The following is an 18,513-nucleotide window of genomic DNA, read 5'->3' as shown; positions in this document are numbered from 1 at the left end:
TACAAAGAATTCATTTAATTCTTAAGTGATGTCTAAATCGTCAGTCAATAAATTAGTCTTGTTGTCAATCTGTTAGGGGCCTCACAACGTCCTTGGCGACCTCTTGCTCCTCACATACTTGAAAAAATCTTGTGCATCTTAATCTCTTGGGCGTCTTTCATGTCTAAACTTTTTTTGTTATTTTTTTTTCATTCTTAGAGTAAAATCCTGACTCCACTGAAGTCAATGAGAGTTTTGCTGTTGAGTTCAATAGGCCAGGATTTCACCCTTAATATTTTAGGCTCCAGTTTTGCAAGTTGCTCTTTTCAGGTGGAGGGGTCTGATTATATGGAGCAGGTTGCAAAACTAGGGTCTTAGTCAATCAACTTGCCACTCTGCTGCTTTATACATTACACACATGCCCTCTTTTTTTAGCATTAATTATATTTTGCATTTCGTTGTTCATTTGCATTGGTCTCTGTACTAATTGTATATATTACAGCTACTGTAGATGGCATTCAAAGCTCTTAAACATGAGTATATTAATTTTTCTTATAGCATTTTCTATTTCCTTCATTTTCCACAGACACTTTCTGCATATATTAAAAAATGTTTAAAATCACTAATATTGGCTCCTAATACACTTCTAGTGGGATTGTTATTAAGATTTAGGTGCTCTCCGGATCTGAATCTGCTCATGTACAAGCTTTACACTATTGTAACCACTGATTTGAGGTGAGTTATTTCAGATTTACAACAGTGAACAGTAGAGAATCAGGCTTCTTTGTTTCCTGGCATGTACATTTGAAACTTAAAACTCAGTCAAAAATGACTCCCTTTTCACATATTATGCAGGGAAGCACAGTGCTGCACCATAGGTATAAAGCTATTGTTTAATTTATTTCTTCTACTTAATATACCCCAGATTGTATCTAATACTTGAATACTCCTGTTTCTGCTAGTTTTCTTCTCTCTTCCAAAACCATCTTGGTTCATCATCAAACCATGTTAAATTCCATCTGCCATCTTATTTCCCTTACATTCTCTTTTGATTCTTGATGATTGTACCCAGCCGGTAATTTTTCCTAGGATTTATATCTAAGTAAATTCCAAATCCTTTTATTACCTAGCCAAATTCTCATTTCTGACCTCTTTTTGAATAATGGATTTTGGGTAATCAATTTGAGTCACCGTAGAGGGGCCTGATTTTCAGAAACTGCTAAGCAGCCTCTTCCTGATAAGACAGGTTACTTAAAGAGCCTAATGATGGGCACTCAATTTGCTAGTCACTTTTGAAAAATATTAGCCTAACTTAATGGTGTTGAACAACTACAGCTTCTGCTTATTTCATCACTTATAAAAATCCAAGCTAGGCCTTGCCTTGCAAATATTTGTTATTCCTGGTCTTTATTTCACATGAAGTCCTCTATTTGTGATGCATTGGTGTCACTGGACAGGTTTTTGTATCAATTTTAGTGAACCAACCATATTGGTAGTTGTAAAATATGCCTTCTTTCTTCTTGTGTTTCTTTGGCCATAGGTAAGAAATACCTGGATACGTATTTCTGTTTCTCCTCCAAGTCACCAAATCAGCAAAGTCAATTTTCTTAAATTGCTATGCATTTGATTTTTAACAGTCTCTTCCATTTTGGTTTAAATTGTGTGTAGTTAAATATTCAGTAGTCTAGGCTTATACAAGAGTATAAATGCTTTCATTAAATGTGTGTGTTTATGGATGTATATTTCTCACAGGATTTCTGCCTGAAAATATTCAATCAGTAAATCATGAATCCATGAGTTACAATACACTCTTGCAGACATGTTTAAATGTTTAATTTTGGTAAAGCTATAGATGTAATGTATTAATCCTGTCCAATAGTTAGGCAAAACAGGAAAACTTTCACCTTAAACACAGCTTCCTGAAAACCAAGCTATGATTCCTGGGTATGATGTCATAAGAGTGAATTATGAGCTGGATATAGCCATAGTTATATCAGGGATTGAAATTATAAGAAGAAAATTTTGTCCTGTTGTACCTATTTCTCTTCTCCAGCATGGTATGTCCACTGATCACTGCACCGACAGCAAGAATAGTCAACCACAGGAAGCTGGTGACAAGGGGCCTGCCCACATGTCAAAGCTCCAGAAAGTCTTTCAAAATTCAAGATTACTTACAAACAGAAAAGGAAAGTTTCAGAAAGTGCAGCATTTGAAAAAGGAACAAAAACTTTACAGCTGCAAGAGACTCATGGGTACTCAGGTAGGAACCTGCCTTCTTCCTCGCTCTGAAGCACCTCAACATGTAAACAAACCAAAAAGCACACAGCATGAGTCTATATCTTAGGATGTATTGGCATAGAGGAGAGAAATTGTCCAGTAGAAAAAAAAGTCTTTCTCCAATGAGGGTATGTTCAAGTATTCCTCTGGCACAGTGGAACTCTCTATGTTAAGAATAAGACTCATCTGTGCAAGAGACAAAACTTTGTGTGGGGACAGTCCAAGACTGTGGAATGAATTCCCCCAGAAATTAAGGACTATACAAACCATACTATTTTCCGCACCAAGTGCAAGGCATATTTCTTTAATCTTGCCTTCTTTAATAGAAACACATAGCAACAGGTATATTTATTTTAAAAACAACCCACCAAACCAAACTACCAAAAAACCAAGACACTCCATTGCACATGCTTCTCATTTTGGGGAGAGCATGAGAGCAAACAACATGTGACAGAGGAATGCAACAAGAAATCTGGGATGCAACAAGAAATCTGTTTGCAAGGAAAGGAGTAAGAGAGAGGCTATGCTGGAAATGGAACGTGAGAGAATTAGGAAGGAACTCTTTCTATCATGGAGGAATGTCTAGATGTGCTGGTGTACGCGAGATGGTGCAGCTTGTGTCTGGTGAATGTCTTGTGGGTGTGTGAATAAGATAAACTGATTTTCTGAAAATTTCATTCTTTATATATTTAACTCTTGAAATCAAGCTTAGTACTTTCCTTCTCATGTTTGGGATGTAACAAGGAGAGGAGCACTACATTCTGTCTTTTGTGAAAGAATAAATTGAACTTTGGGATGAAATCAGTGAGAGGTCTAGGAGATAATTTTATCTTTCAGTCACATCAGTACTGGAGTGTGATAAAAGAGTTGACATTTCCAGTACTCTTCTCATGAAAACCAACACCAGCAAGAACATCACTTTGAGTTCTAAAATGTAGACTGATTCTGAAAGTATCTCAAAGGGTTCCTGCCTGATGGTTGGAGGACTAGATTTAGATTCACCATAAGGGAAATGTATATAATGGAAGTAGATTGATGTTTTTAGAAGCTTTGAGGAAGCTGTTCATCAAAAGGTAAATCGTAAAGAGAACACGCTTCATATATTAATACTTGTATTATCAGTGTGCAGGATGAAAAGCTTTGACAGATGCCATTTCAGTCATAGTCATCCTAGAATTGTCAGAATGTAGGTTGTGGACCCTGAGCTTAGACCCTCTTTCTTTGTACCAGTGGCAAAAGCTTGCTCAGGTTCTGAAATGGGCCCTTCATATGGATTTTTTTTTATTTAGACAATTATGTGGCAAGATGATCCACACCCTAATTTCCCATTCAGGCATTGAGGCTCAGATTGGCTGGGTCATTCTGGATGACTGGGTCTCCACTAAGCAGATCATCCTCCTTGCATTGATTTCCCTGATTTTTCTGAATTACTTTTGGAAAGAGAGGCATATAGAAGGAAATGTATAGAAGATGTATAGAAGAGTTGGTATTTTAACCAATATTGAAAAGGTGTCTGTCTATTGCTGATGATTTTAATTTCTTTTCCTGATAGAAGGCATGGGGAGGGGAGTTTTTCTCTAAGGATGTAAATAAGTCTACCTGAGAGAATTTGAGCAGTGACATTATCCTTTGGGAATTCTCTGGAGTTCGGAGACCATTTCTCCCAGTGAACAGTTTTGCTGCTTACCAAGTCTGGTTTTACAGTTTTGAGTTCCTTGAAGTACATTGCCCACAGGAACAGTATGGATTTTTCAACTGCTTGAATAATGTAAGGACCTCTTGGTTTTAAAAACAAAACCAAAAAACCCCGGCTGTTCTTATACTACCTTCCAATGGTATCGAACAATATTGTAATGTCTTTAATGAAGAGTATATTTCTTGTAGGGCCAAGTGTACATCTCTTAATGAAAGGAAATGTATGCTACTTTGACTTTCTCTGTCAGAACATGTGCCCTGTCTTGAATGTGGGCTCAGGTGTTGCTCCTTATCCCATCCTGCAGGCAACTGATGTCAGTACCTCCCAGTCTGTGAAGCAATCTTCCCATTGTCTGTCAAATATCAAAGGGACAACAATATCTTCCTTGGTTTATGGATGAAGGTTTCCATGTATGGGTCATGATTTGGGCCACATAGACATGAAAAAAATATGCTAAATCCCTAATGTACCATCTTGCTTAGTGGAGAAACTCTATGTGGAAGACCAGTATTTTTAGCAAACTTAGGACCTGATCCAGCATTCGTTGAAGTCAGCAGGATTCTTCCAAGGGTTCTTATCCCAGTTGTCTTGCCTGAGCATTCTAATGGATTATGTGAAGGATCTTGGAAAATCTGGTTATTGAGAGGTTAGATATCTCTCTAGATCATGTCACTCATTACTCCAAGATACTGTATTAGAATTAGATTGCTTTTCTCAATATTAGCCCCCATGAGTTTCACTCTCACTCTGGAGTCTTATATGGTCAGAATGGTTGCAGCAAGTGATTCGCCCTGGAATAAATCCCAAATTCAGATGTCACTGAGGAAGATTAAATGTCGTCGTGTCCAGATATAGGTACTAAGAAGAAAGTAACCTTGGTGGACAGTCATGATCTGGTAAAGTGACTGTATGGAAGAGTTTGGTCCTGGAATTGTTTCAGGAATAGGAAAACCTGAAGATTTATTAACTATTTAACAGCCTTTACATTCTGTACTGTTGTCCGATTCACACAGAGTAACTGTTTGTGGTGCTGATGTATATAAGTACCCCATCTTTTTGTACAACAATAGTATGTTTAGCTGCCAAGTGCATTGACTGAAATCATTGATCCCCGTTTCCTTTCATGATCTCACCTATTCTCCACAGTCAAGTCATTGCATACAAACAATCCAATGTGTTTGCAGGGCCTTCATTGCGTCTTTATTTTATCTCATCTGCTAAATTGCCTCTGTGTCAGTCCTCAGGCCTGAGGGGTTTGTGCAAGGGCTGTTAAGGGTTTATATGCTATCTACAACCATGTTAATTTCTGTGACAAACTTTCATTAGAAAAAAATCCAATCTTATGAATATTCACAAGAAGAGTGAGCAAAAGACATTTCAAATACCGTCAATGTGAATTTGCGAGTCTTTTGCTGTTATTGTTTGAAAGACCATTTCTGAATATTTTTGCAGTACTTGTCTAGCTCTAACCATGTTTTAATATATTGGTGGAGGAAAAGAGCTCTCTCTAATGCAGTAATACAATAGTCAAGTGTTCTGTATATAACATAAATTAAAATCCACTTTTTATAAGGAAAAATATATTTTGGCAATTTAAAGTGGGAAATATCATGGGGGAAAATGGCTCTCTTTAAGGAAGATAAGCAAAGTAGGTACAGGCAGTGACTTTAAATTGGACATTAAACTAATCCAGGGCTATACCTTAATAAAGGCTAGTGCTGGGAATTCTTATGGATTTTCTAGCTCATTGCGGGGATGAGAGAGAAATGCAATAAATGTTCTATTACTTACACAAGCTGCTAGTTTTCAGAAAATTAGTCACCAGTGACCTTTTACCCTTTGTCTTGCTCGTCTTCTCGGTAAAAGTACCTGATCTGAATCAAATGTAGCACTGGTCTATAGTGGAGTTTCCCCAGGCTGCACAGTGCCATTCACAATTTTTGTGTAAGATTCTAAGTATAAAATAAAATTTTCTTCTTTCTTTACTATTTATTTGTTTAGCTTAGTAGTTTTTCTATTTATATGGGTGGGTTTTTTAAATGTGAAAACCCATAATTTTGCACCTCTTGCCTTGGAGTTAAGTATTATTAAGCCAAGAACTTCTGACATAACCAGATAAATTGTTCCTAAGTAAAGTTAAAAATATAGAACCATGCTATAACTTAATGACTTCACCTAGCCTTACAAGACACGAACCACTCAGGGTTCTTTTTACTTTTGCCTGAATGCTGAAATCTGACATTTATATTCACCACAATGAAGCATAGACTTTATTGGGGGGAGGGGGGAGGACTACATTATTTGGTGTGCATCAGCTCTGTGGTGGAATTATATTGATTAGTTTTCCAGTTAGCAGTGAGACCTCCTTCTGACCCTATTTTCAGGGTCACTAGATCATAATGCAGTAGCACTTAGAGACTGGTATCCCTCCCCATATTGCTTTCTGAGGAAAGTATGGACCTGAAAATCACACATCTTTCTTTCTTTCTATATAGCTATCTATATAGATATATTAAAATACATACACACACACACACACACACATTTGTGAAGGAATAAGGTTGGACTCTATCCAACAAATGCAGATATAAATTACGTATAGAATGTAATAACATGTGGCTGTGGACAGATAGGATAGAAAAATGAATTCAACCTTTAGCAAAGAGACTGCTTTAAAAACGAATCTTGGCAAACACTGTTCTCTTTGAATCAGAAAAAAAACCCAAGAAAAATAGCTAGCAATCAAGTAGAACTAGGATAAGTACAACTTTGTGATAGAAACATGCATCTGTATTTTAAATTTGTTTCTTTTCATAGGATCTTTTATTTGAGAAATTGGCAGACATAAACACACAAAACAGGAGATTTGCAAATTCTATCCCAAGATAATCATTCTCAAGATGGCACATGAGCAATCTGTTGGCTTCCATCTTGTATTGTATGTCAACCATAGATACCACTTATTAAACAAGAAATCATTTGTCAAACTTGCTGTACTTTTCATAACAAACATTTTCCATGGCAGGTGTATAGCAGACAAAGAACAGGGACAAAAAATACTTAAAGAATGCAGTTGGATGCTATTTTTAATTGCCATTTGAGGCTTACATTTGCAATCCTGGGTCCTGTAAAAGGATAAGGACTGGAGTCAAGGACTCAAATATCCTCACCCTAACACCAGAACTTTTCAGAATGCTTTTGAACTCTGTGTTCTTTGAATGTGTTGTAACTGTAGGAGAGTGCTCCGCTGGTCCTTTAAGGAAAGGAAAACTTTTTTAATACTTAAAAAAAATAAGGGTTGGCTTTTAGCAGCTGCTGCCTTTTTCTTTGAATTTTCTTAATTGAAATACAGGCAGGCAGAAGCTAATGAATACCATATTACTGGTAAAATTTACATTTGGAAAATAAAAGCCCAGGAATCCCTCCACAGAAATGTTGTGAAGCAAAACTTTATAATTCACACTGTTCTACATATAATTATCTCTAGAAAGAAGGGAGAAGGCTTTGCTTGTTTGGAAACATCCACATGTAGAAAGCTTCACCTATAGTATTCTATACATCTCGAATTTGCAGTGCTAGGTCCTCTGGAGCATCAAGTAAATATAGCACCAATTGTCAGAACAAATGGGATTTGCAGAGAGAGAGAGAGCACCTGTAAAAGTAACAGATCTATTCATATTATACTTCTCTCTATAGCTTGCACCAAAACTATTAAAAAATAGAATTGATTTTGGAAGTGCAGCTTAATACATTTAAGCTGGTTAGTGCACAGACGCTGCTGTGCATCCCAGCGATATAGTTGCAGGCAGATGTTGCCATTATAAGGCGAAACCAGACAGAATAGCTATCCATGCACCATTTGTTTTCATCCTTTATGTGTTGTCCTCTTACAGTCTGACAGATGTAAATGGTCTCAGCTTCTAATGTTCACATCTTGGAGCATTGTGTCAGATTTACTAATCACAGTGATAGGATAAAAGTATAAGCCTGTCTGTTTTGTGGCATGTAGTTGGGCTTTTTTATCATAAAATATACGTTACCACACACCCAATGGCTAGGCTTTCACTATTGTGATCTCTTTTGTACCTGCACAGTAACAAGATTAAATGACTTTCTGACGAAGAGCCAAATTTGTTACCATACTATCTGTGTTCAGACGTTCTTGTGGGCTGTGAGCAAACAGCTGGTCCTTCTCCAAATAGGATACGACACAGGTATCACAGAGCAGGCTGTCATTACACCCAGCATGTGTGCCTTCAGTGATGAAAACAGACAAACAGCTGTTAGATGGATAGAATGAACATACTCTGTGTACAAACTTCCTCAACTCTTCATCACACAATACTTAAAGGATCTTACCCTTTCATAATGGTCCGTAGCCACTAGTTTGGCACAAGACATGATTATATGACTGTGGTCATTTGGAAAAATGCATAATTTTATCTATAGGCTTTTCTATGGTGCTCCTCTGTAGAATCTGAGCACCTCACAAACATTAATAAATTTATACTGTGGTGGGGACGTATTATTATTCTTATTTCACATAAGAGGAACTAAGGCACAGTGCTGAAGTAACTTGCCCAAGATCATATGGGAAGTCAGTGGCAGCTTGGAACTGAACCCAAATCTCCTGAATCCTAGTCCAGTCCAAGAGAATATGATCATTATTCTAGGTTCATTCAGGAAAAGGTCAGGATTTGGGGACAGCCCCACACCCTTTTTCAGCTTCCTTCCAGCTGATATCTGAGCAATGTTTTAATCAATTGGCACCTGTCCTGAGCATGCCCATTGAATTCACACTTCAATTTTTTTGTTTGGTTTCCCTTGTACATTAGAATTTATTTTTTCTGCTTCTTCTTGCATACCCCCCCACCCCTTTTCCCCTCTCCAATGACTTGCCAGTGCATTTGACACTTGTTTTTATCAATATGGTCTACTAATGGACCCTTCTGTGGGAGGCTGACCTGCATAGAAACCTGCTACCTATATGTGCTGATCTGTCTTCTAACACTGTCTCAAGAGTATTTTGAAACATATAGTTCTCATTGAAGCCCCTCCACTCCTCTTACCTCTTTGGATGACATCTGAAGGGCACCAGCGGGTTCAGTACCTTATTTCTGTGCCAGTGTGCCCCCCACATTTCATATATTCTTCAAATATTCAAATATCCATTTCAAACATTCTTAAACTGAGTACCGGTAAGTATATTCTTGTGTGCAGATCTTTAGAGCATATGAAATTAGAACTGCCAGTTTTGTTTGAGGATCACATAGCAAAGGGGACAGGCAAATTAGCCAGGTAGAGGGAGGAATCGCTAACCACGCTGAGTGGTGTTTCTTAACCTATTTCTGGATGGATGCATATCCAGATTAGCAGACTTCACTGTGGGTCATTTTTTCTTTTTATGTTAATATGCATACTCAGTGTGTCAGTTTAAAATTACCTTTATTCTAAAACCAACTGGTTTTTCAAAACTCGCAAAGATCACATTCCTGATTAAAGACAACTTGTGTGCTCTTTCCTTGAAAAAGAGGACGTGTTTGAGATAACCAGTTACAAAAAACAGTCAAACAACTTTTGTTTTTTAAAGTGGAAGACATATTTTTGTTTGTCTTCCGTGATCACCCCTTCAAAAATGGCTGATCAGATTATATTCAAACTTCTGAAAATAAACACACAGGGGAGCTGGAACAATTTGTATAGTGTGTGTGTGTGGGGGGGGGTGCTGAGAGCCATTGAACCAAACTCTAAATCCTGTATATGATGGAAACCACTTCAAGCCAGGGGGTGCTGCAGCACCCCCGCACCCCTAGTTCCAGCACCTATGTACCCATACCTTTGGACTGTGTAACTATGAGAAACTTGAGAGAGAACTAAGATGAAATGAGCCAATCATAATAGGAAGGTATAATTGAAAATAGGTTTCTATTGGAATAGCTACTTCAACCTTAACGATAAACTTTTTTACTGTCAGCTATATAATGACTAATCCAATAGGCTCCCTTATCTAGATAATGTCATAGGAAGAGCCTAACACTAGTCTTCCTACATGTTTAACTTGTATAATTATAATTATCTCCAGAATACACACCTGTGTTTTGGCATACACTCGAGTCATTAAAATAGCACAGTGTAGCAATAATCACAGTTTTCAGAACATAATTACATTGTGTTAAACGACGTTCTGGACTGCTACAATTTATGCTGCAGCTTTTTATTGCTATTGTTCAATTATTGGAATTCAATCATAGTTATTTGAAAGACCAAATATAATATTATATTTTTGTTTGTGTTTGTTTACATTTTAAATGTAAATTCCCTACTACCACAGTTTTAGAGTAAAACTTTCTCTACTTTCCAACCCTATGGAAAGTTCCCTCAGGTGATATAGCTGTGGTTCTTTGGGGGCAACTTTCCAAGCCTTTAATCAAATGGAGAGTCATTATTCCCATTGCACTCCTATTTCTCTGACTTTTTAAAAATTTTCTGGTAGGATCAAGTGATTGTTTAATGGTTATTAATTTGTTTTACAAAATGGTTTGGAAAAATGATGCACAAAAAATTGATACTCTCAGCAACATGGATGATCCTCTTCACCCCCTGCCCTTCACCCGAGCAAGACAATGTATTAGTCAGTATTTAGGACTAACACCTTCAAAACTTGAAATTAGCATGTTTCTACTCAAAATTGCTTCCTTTGCTTACTTACGCCAGTGTTTTGGTTCAGTGCTTTGCTCAGGAGTGCTGGGCTGGGCTGAAAATGTTGCTTCTGATCCTACAGTGGATAGCACATGTGCAAAGATGGTAGGAACTTGAAGGAAGAAGCACGGCTTGAAAGAGGGAAGAGTTTGGAGGAGGAAGAAAGAAGTGAATCTGTATGCACACAACGTCAATGCTAGCAGTAAGCTGTTGCATCTTTGTAAATAGTTCTCTTAATAAGGAACCAGTTTAGTTTTAGAAACATGGAGGCCTTTCATGTTATTATCCAGCATATGGTGCATAAAACATGATGGCAGTGGTCAGCCTAGGAAGAGACAACAAACCTTGCACAGGCATGGAAGCTGGGGAAGCAAGAATTGAGTCTATAAACAGAGCTGATCATTGGGAATAACAATGGAAAAATTATGCTTTGTACTAGATCATTGGTGGGAAGAGAGTAAAACATTGTTGCCAGGATTAATGCCCAAAACACTAGAAGAGCTGATAAGTGTTTGAGGACTTGAACCCTAGACAATGAAACTGGGTTTTTACCCGAAACCGAAAAGCAGAAGAGGGAATTGATATTTATATGACAGAGTTGAGATTTCTGGCATCCATATGTAACTGAAGCTGTGAAAGGAGCTAATTACTAACAGGATGGTTTGATTCCATCTTACAGGAGAGATTCTTTAGAGAACGATCTGTAACACATTTCACACCTGGGGCATGGTTAAGGTGAGCCAGGGAGTATATCTACTGCCCAGGCGTGAATGTCCAGTTGAGAGCATACACAGAAAAATGCAAGATGTGCAAAGAGCATAGTGATCAATGGACGGAGCCTTTATAGCCTCAGGAAATCCCAATTTGACTGTGGGAAAAGGTCAGAACAGACCAGTTCTCTTTTATTGACAGGAACTGGATGATCACAGTAGATTACCACTTCAGTTTCTGAGCAGTGAACTATATTGAGGACCCACAGACAAGAACTGTGATCAGGAAACTAAGGCACATTTTTCAATGTATGGCATATATGACACACTGTGTTCAGACAATGGCCACAATACACTGTGGCAGAAGTCAAAAAATTCAGTAACAAATGGCAATTTGAGTGCAAGACGCCTTCCCCTGAACCCACAAAACATCAAAAAGGCAGAGTTGGCAGTAAAGAGGCAAAGGTAAAACAGATAGGAAGGACTCCCTACCTGGCGATGTTAGACCATCATAATACATCCTTTCAGGGAGTAGTGGGACTGATGGGCCAGAGAACGAAGACTCTGCTTCTCAGGTAGGGTAGCGTTCTGTAGCTTAGTGGTGCAATGATGGATAATACACAGAAACAGTTAAGAGAATGTCATGCTAGATAGGCAGTCTACCACAACAAAAGAGCCGAGGACTCAAGACCATTATGCACAGATGAGCAGGTCTGGGTGGTACCATCAAACAACCACACAAAGCAATGGCCAAAGGCAGCAAAGAGTTTTCTTTCCCCAGCAGTCCCAGGCAATGCTTTGTCATAGAATCATAGAATATCAGGATTGGAAGGGACCTCAGGAGGTCATCTAGTCCAACCCCCTGCTCAAAGCAGGACCAATCCCTAGACAGATTTTTGCCCCAGATCCCTAAACAGTGCTCTCAAGGATTGAACTCACAACCCCTGGTTTAGCAAGCCAATTCTCAAACCACTGAGCTATCCCTCTCCCATCTGTTTGCTTCCCCAAGAGACGCTTCATCATGTCTGTTTGCTCCCCCATTAGCCTCAGCATTGCATCCTGCCTCCGCTCTTCGCGCTCACTTAATTCTTTCCTGGCCTCTGCCACTGAATGCCTCAATGCATTAAGCTGTGCCTATCACTGCGGGAGGACTGCATGAGTTCGGAAAACATGTCATTGCGAGTGCGGTTTTTTTGCCTTCTAGTCTGCAATAACCTCATGGACAGAGATGATAGGGGGAGCGTAGAAACATTCTACGCTCTATGATTCGGGGGGCGGGGGATGGACGGACGGACTGCATGGTCACCTGTGCTGCTGAGTTCACCATGCTGACCAAACAGGAAATTAAATGAAAAAATTCCCAGGGCTTTTCCTGTGTACCTGGCTAGTGCATCGGAGTTCCAAGTGCTGTCCAGCACACTCACAATGGAATGCTGCCAGTTCTCTGAGACTGAGGCTAGGGGGACGTGCTCCTGCATGGCCTCTACTGACACTTGCTCTGGAGTGCGACAACCCAGCGTACACTGCTATGCATTGTGCATGGACTTGCAGGAACAAGGTCTGAATCATAAAAGTTTAACAAAGTGCAATTAAGCAACCAAAGAACAGAGCCATGCAAACCAAACAAAATTAGAGAGAGGCTCAGGCCAGAAAGTGCAGATCCGAACCTAAGTCATGATCTGAATTTTTCTAAAAGGAATGTTTAGATTCATGATTATTTCTTCAAATAAATAATGAATGAATAATTTCCCATATATATTTCTAAGTATGTCACCGCATCTTTATTAACATTATAATTTTTTTAAACACTGAGGAGTTTTAAGAATTACATGCACATTTCATTAATAGGGAATTTATGACTACAAGATTGCAGTTATGGTTTGTGCTAATGCTTTATTCACCCTTTTGACCCAATCCCTTTACTATACTCTGCCCCAATATTATTTTTCATAAGTCAGGAAACATTTTCCATATGCTTTGCAGTGTTCTCCAAAGGGAGTTTGCAGCTGTACTATTCATACTTTATCATGTTCATACTGACTGAAGGGCAGACTCCTCCTAGTGACAGTACCCATCTGAAAGATCATAACAATGCATTTTTGGCACATTATTGTTCTACTTTTGTGTCAGGCCTCCCCCACAGAACAAAATTGTTTCACAGGTTTTATTAAAATTTACTATAAATGAACAGCTGAAAAAATAAACAGAAAAGCCTGTGTGTATCTTATTTACTGTCATCACAAAAAGAAGATCTGTCTGGAACATTATAACACAACCTAACGGCCAAAACTAACTTACAGAAATAAGCAGAGACATTAGAAAGGTTGAAGGCCACAGAAGTTCATTATTTGCAGTAAGCTTAAAAGGCAACATTGTGGGTGGGGGAGTAAAAAAGAAAGTGGTTATGAAGCTAGATGGGGGCAGGAGGGACTGCAAAGGGAGGAATAAAATAGGAATAGAAACTTCATAGGGCAGAAAGGGAAAAAAATTATAGTTGTCGCAGCTGAAATTCTTTGCATAGAAATAATATTGTTGTGCAAAACAAGATCTTGTATCAAAATATACTAAAATAAATGGACCCAAATCTGTTAAGAGATTATTTTAGCAGGTTGTGGCTTTATGCTACTTAATTTTAACAATATCTAAGCCCTGATTTGCAAGTCATTTTGCATGAAGGGAAGTCTCTGTTCATGCAGTGTAACCTGCACGATCAAGGCCTATGTTTGGATTAAAAAAATATTAACAATTTTTTTTCTGCTCTACAGGGAGCCAAATTCAGACCTGATGAAAGTAGATACATCTCCACTGCCTTACACAAATTTCTGCATGCTTATACCAGGTCTGAGCACGACCTATTATTTTGTATTTTTCGAGGGAAGGCATTTCTAAGAGTAAATGGATGTAGATATATCCAAGTTGTTCAATTGTTTCAGTAAATCCCACTGAACTCTATAGCTGCACAAACAGTATAAACTCTCTGAGTCTGCTAATGAAATGCCTGGCAGAGCCAAAAAAGGCAAAGAAAAAAATAGAAATCACAGCTGCAATATCAACTTGAATAGTAGAGCTAGGAACCAGAGTGTTATAAAAGATGAGCAACAGGTCAGAAATAACACATTATGAAGGCAAAAGCAAGGAGAGCAACACTTGCCAAAGCAATGAGGAAGAACAGGAAAGAAATTACCTGGGGCAATACAGTGAAACATTGAGATGACTGAGTTAAAGCAACAAAATTAGGGTGACCAGATGTCCTGATTTTATAGGGACAATCCCGATTTTGGGGTCTTTTTCTTATATGGGCTCCTATTACCTCCCACCCCGTCCTGATTTTTCACGCTTGCTGTCTGGTCATCCTAAATAAAATTAAAATGATGAGGAGGAAAATGTGTGGAATTTGCACACAGTCTATAACTTTTAAATCCTCTGAGCTTCAAACTGAGAATATTTTCCTTAAAATCTCACATTAAAGGTCATATTTGCTAGAACAAGCTACTCAAATGTGTTTGCAAAATTACAGACATAAATACAGACCTAAAATTGCACATGCAAATGAGTCCTTTTTTGAATGTGCAAGAGCAATTTGCTTCTCAGTTACCCAATTTGGAATGTAAATACCAATGTATTCATGCATTGATTGATTTTCTTTGCCTGGGACTACTGTGTAAACTGAATTTAGGGGTGGATGGGCAGCACAAAACACAACTCCACACATTGAGGCTGAGCAAGGAGACTGTGGGTGAAGCAAAAGCACAAGACCTGTGAATACCTTGTGCATTCTGGAAAGGAACTCTATGCTGGCCTAACACAGGGATAGATGGCTGCAATGGGATGGGCCAAAGGCAGCCCGAGTGAAAGAGCATGGGAAGAGCAGCCCCCAAATTGTGAGGAAGGGGTAGCACTGCAGTCCTGGACTCAGGTCACAGCTTGGGGAGTGACTTCACTTCCATAATGCTCCCCACATTCCATTTGTATAGAGCCCAATTACTCAGGCTTTATATGAGCAGATTGTATTTCATGCAAGTCAGTGGGGTCTGGGCAGGAGAAGATGGGTAATATTGGTACATAGCCTACATTGGTACTTACTAAATTTAAGCAAGCAGGTTTTCCATGTCTCCTGGCTTCCTGGTTTTGACTATGGGGCCTTGGTGAAGGAATACTCTATAATAGTGGTTCTCAACAGGCATATACATATGGGGGTACACAATGGTCTTCCAGGGGGTATATCAACTCCATCTAGATATTTGCCTAGTTTTACAACAGGCTACATAAAAGCCACTAGTGCAGTCGATACAAACAAAAATTTCATACAATGACTTGTTTATACTGTTCTATATACTATACACTGAAATGCAAGAACAATAGTTTATACTCCAATGGATTTATTTTAGAGTTATATGGTAAAAATGGGAAAGTCAGTACTTTTTCAATAATAGTGTGCTGTGACACTTTTGTATTTTGTCTGATTTTGTAAGCATGTAGTTTTAAAGTGAGGTAAAACTCGGGGTACACAGGACAAATGAGACACCTGAAAGGGATACAATCCTCTGGAAAGGTTGAGAATCACTTCCCTACAACATATGTATTGGGTGTTGGGGAACGCAACAAAGGGCAATGATAATGGTGGATAGTGCTCAGTACAGCTTTTCTGCTCCCTGAACATTTCTTCTTGTCCCTCCAGATGGATTGGGTCAACTACTGGAAAAGAAACTCTTTATCCTTTTGCATTACAAGTCCATGTTCTGCCTTCTTTTAAAGAGTTTGTATGTTGAGTGAGTCATAGGGTTGACTCTCTGGCGCACTGAATCATAGAATCATAGAATATCAGGGTTGGAAGGGACCTCAGGATGTTATCTAGTCCAACCCCCTGCACAAAGGAGGACCAATTCCCAACTAAATCATTCCCAGCCAGGGCTTTGTCAAGCCTGATCTTAAAAACCTCTAAAGATGGAGATTCCACCTCCTCCCTAGGTAACCCATTCCAGTGCTTCACCACCCTCCCAGTGAAAAAGTTTTTCCTAATATCCAACCTAAATCTCCCCCATTGCAACTTGAGACCATTACTGCTTGTTCTGTCAATTATTTAGACATCATTAGTATCTTAAAATATGAAATTAGATCATTAACAACGGTAACACAAGATTGCTCACAGGAATCTCATTGGTCAGATTGGGGACTGGAAAACTTATTTTCCTTTAGGAAACAGTTGGGACCTTTGAGTGCAGTCACCATCTTTACTTCAATGAGTCGGTAATATCCCAGGTAATCAATATTCTGTGACTATGTGGGATCCCTGGGAATTGGTAGATTTTGGTCCTTCTCGTCCTCTATGCTTCTAAGTACTAAATCTAGTGTCAGATGCTTAAATACAGTATTTGCATAAAGAGTTGCAATAGTCTCCTATAAACACATATGCCAGACCAAGTAAAATGAGAACACTTTCTTTAATTTACATAATTTGCAACCACAGTGGAAATAATTTCTATGTAGACAGCAGATTTTTTATTTTTCCTCCAAAATAGATGAAAAGAGCAAATATAAAATTTGCATCTCCCAAGACACGTTTGTTGGGAGCAAAAACGACTTCTGAATGGGTTCAGCTTTGGAACATCATCATGTCATTGTGTAAGGAAGATAAAGGAATCCTGGTGGCTTGCCCAGGCATCCAGTTAAGAACATACATCAGGTATGATCTCTGCACCCTCTCTTCAACTTTGCAGTATTTATGGAGGAAGGTGGTACCAGCTTTTCCAGTAAAGAATTGGGATGGTAGTATCAGCCAGATTCTGCAGGATCAATTACATTGATAGAAAGATCATTTCAAGACGGTCCTAATTGTCCATCCTTTGCAGTCCCTATTCCATTTGAAGAGTTCTGGATTGGATTCCATAAACCAAGAAGAGTTCTGGATTGCATTCCATAAATTGAAGTTTGGGAATGCACCCGGGTTTGTAACATTACCCCTGAGTTGCTGAAGACAGATGAGAGTATTGTTGTACAGCAGCTGTATAGGCGCTTCGAGACCATCTGGCGTACTAATATCATTCCCTATGTCTGGAAGAAGGGGATTATTCTGCCTCTGTTCAAAAAGGGGCAGTAAGACTGAATGTAGCAACTACAGAAGTATTACACTACTTCTGGTCCCAGGAGAAGGCTTCACTTCCCTGTTAATGTCTCAAATCAATGATGCACTTCATGGAAAAAAACAAGATATTCAGTGCAGTTTTATGGCTTGTCTAGAGGGGGACAAAAAATACAATTACTCTGAATTGACTAAAGGTCTTAATTTAAAGTGGATTTGTTAAATTGCATTAAACCCCTATGTGAACATTCTTATTCAGAATTCAAGTGGCCTTAATTTGGTTTATTTTAATTCATTTCCAAAATGAACTAAGCTAAACTGAATTAAGGCTACTTTCCTCCATAGTTAGTTAAACCACATTAAATCCCTGACTTTAAATTCATACCTTTAATCAACCCTGTAGAAAAGTTCTTAGACCTTGGCCTGGTCTATACTAAAAATTTAGGTCAATCCAACTATGTTGCTCAGGGGTATAAAAATCCACCCCCTGAGTGAAGTAGTTGAGACAACCTGACCCCTGATATAGACAATGCTAGGTCAACATAAGAATGTTTACATTGACCTAACTACTGCTCTCAGGGTGGTGGATTACCTACACTGGCAGAAGAACCCCTCCCATCTGTGTAGGTAGCATCTTTATTGTCGCACTACATCCACCATAGAGTTTCAAATGTAGACAAGATTCAACTGTTGACCAGATCTTTGCCCTGACACATCTTTTTGAGAAGAAGGGTGAATTTTAGTAAGCTGTGTACAATACTTTCTATAGACTTCCATTAGACGTTTGACTCAGTGCATCAAGCAAGTTTGTGGGATCTAATAAGACGGTTTGGATTCCCTGGGAAGATAATGTCATTGATAGAAAAGCTCTATAATGGAATGGAATGGAAGGCTGCATTCGAGTTAATGGCAGATGCCATGGCATGGTTTCCCATCTTCACAGGAGTTTGGCAAGTCTGTTATCAGGGCTGGGAAGTGGACAGCTACAGCTAGTGGTTGGAGCTAGAATCCACGGTCAGGAGTCAGCCGGGTCAGGATACCAGGCGGTCAGAATCTGAAGACAGACTGGAGAT

At 38.8% G+C, this 18,513-nt stretch overlaps 1 long non-coding RNA gene across 4 annotated transcripts in view; it reads left to right on the top strand.

The window, feature by feature from the left end:
* Positions 1-18,513, top strand: part of LOC123371729 — an 87,489-nt gene that overhangs the window by 52,118 nt on the left and 16,858 nt on the right. For 3 of the 4 annotated variants that reach the window (XR_006579928.1, XR_006579927.1, XR_006579925.1), the window contains 2 exons: positions 2,033-2,239; positions 16,881-17,044. This is a non-coding gene — a long non-coding RNA (uncharacterized LOC123371729). The remainder of the gene's footprint in view (positions 1-2,032; positions 2,240-16,880; positions 17,045-18,513) is intronic. The other variant, XR_006579926.1, reaches the window with a different exon arrangement.

The sequence above is a fragment of the Mauremys mutica genome, chromosome 5 (genome assembly GCF_020497125.1).
Source record: "Mauremys mutica isolate MM-2020 ecotype Southern chromosome 5, ASM2049712v1, whole genome shotgun sequence".
NCBI classification, from domain to species: Eukaryota; Metazoa; Chordata; order Testudines; family Geoemydidae; genus Mauremys; species Mauremys mutica.
This window is presented reverse-complemented; position numbering and strand designations above follow the sequence as displayed.